Source organism: Nannospalax galili, unplaced genomic scaffold (assembly GCF_000622305.1).
Source record: "Nannospalax galili isolate Female #2095 unplaced genomic scaffold, S.galili_v1.0 scaffold841, whole genome shotgun sequence".
NCBI lineage: Eukaryota > Metazoa > Chordata > Mammalia > Rodentia > Spalacidae > Nannospalax > Nannospalax galili.
Window position 1 is genome coordinate 125,390 of NW_008345000.1, and position 1,361 is coordinate 126,750.

Genomic DNA, 1,361 nt, shown 5'->3' on the forward strand with positions numbered 1-1,361 from the left:
TCCCTTTGAGTTTGAAACTCAGAGGAGGGTGGCTCTTCAGACTCTTCCTGGCTTCACATCCCCTCAATAACACAAAGGACTACCTGCACCCCGCTTTAATCTCTAGTGTTTCGATTTTGTTCTTTGAGTGGTTAAGGGGTGTTTGTATTTTTTGAGACAGGGTCTCCCTGTAGCCACAACTGGACTAGAATTCACTTTGTGGACCAGGCTGACCTCAATCTCACACATACTCCTAAATGCTGGGATTAAAAGCGTGAGCCACCATACCTGGCCGGTTTTGTTCTTTGAAACAAGTTTTGGGACAGAGGAAGTGGGCACGCTTAATTAACCGGCTGCTAGGCAGATGACAGCACTTTTAATAGTTCGCCTGGTGGGCTGTTTCAGTCTCTTCGTGCACCACTGTGTGCCGTTGGCCTCAAAATGCTTAGCTTCATACAGCAAGTGCATATTTACAGGTGTCACTATTCCTCTGCCTGGGAAGGGTTGCGTTCCGCGTTTATCTCTTTTAATCCTCAATTTTCGAAGTACTAGAGCTCTTGGGTACAATGCAGTTTGAAAGAACATGGTGGTCCACGTCTGATCCCAGCACTCGGAAGGCTAAAGGAAGTGTTCGAGGCCAGCCTCGGCTGCCTAGTGAGCCCCCGCCCAGTCTTTCAACATGTGGATAAGGAATCCGTTTGCCAGATGCTCCCTAATTGCCTCTCCTAAAGGAACTCAGACCAGTGTGGACTCGGTGGACAAAGGCGTGTTGGATTCCTCGAGTTGGGGAAGACTGTGGGAAGGTGTGCAGGCCTGTTCTCAGAAGCAGACATGGATGGAGGGGACCGGTGCCGGGATGCTCCCATACCACCCACAGACGCGGCCGTAGAGAATCGGCCTGAAGGCCAGGGTTCGGAGCGTCTTTTCAATCACTGGACCAGGACGCGAGACCCAAGGCTGGGGTTGGAGAACGAGATGGCGTCTAAGCAGCCAGCCTCGGGGCGGCAGGAGAAAGCAAACTGCTCACCGGGCGCAGGTGCTCAAGATCCGGCTGCTTTGTGCGTCTGCGCAGGCGCTCTAGGCCCTCCGACATCGGTCAGCGCGCAGGCGCCCAAGCTACTCGCTCTTCCTCCGGAAAACCGAGAGCAGGCGCGGACCGCTTTGCTTCCGGGGCAGGCCTTGACAGCGGCTTCCCCGACCCCGCTCAGCCAGCGGCTCGGTGAGTGCGGCCCTGGGTGCGGGGAGGTCTGGCCAGGTCCGCCCAGCCCGCCAACCCGGAGGCCGAGGAACGGCGCCCTGGGTGCCCGCCGGGTGCAGGCGGCGGCTCCCGCGTCGGAGGTGGCCCGGGGGACGGCTGACCGCGCGCGGCCCGGTGCTTGGTG

The 1,361-nt window shown here is 57.6% G+C and overlaps 1 protein-coding gene across 3 annotated transcripts in view; it reads left to right on the plus strand.

Moving 5' to 3' along the window:
• The first annotated feature begins 1,095 nt into the window (after nt 1-1,095).
• Nucleotides 1,096-1,361, plus strand: part of Asb8 (ankyrin repeat and SOCS box containing 8) — an 11,354-nt gene continuing 11,088 nt past the window's right edge. For all 3 annotated transcript variants that reach the window (XR_001872635.2, XR_003850807.1, XM_008841283.3), the window contains exon 1: nt 1,096-1,198. The gene's annotated coding sequence lies outside the window, so the exon portion shown is untranslated. The remainder of the gene's footprint in view (nt 1,199-1,361) is intronic.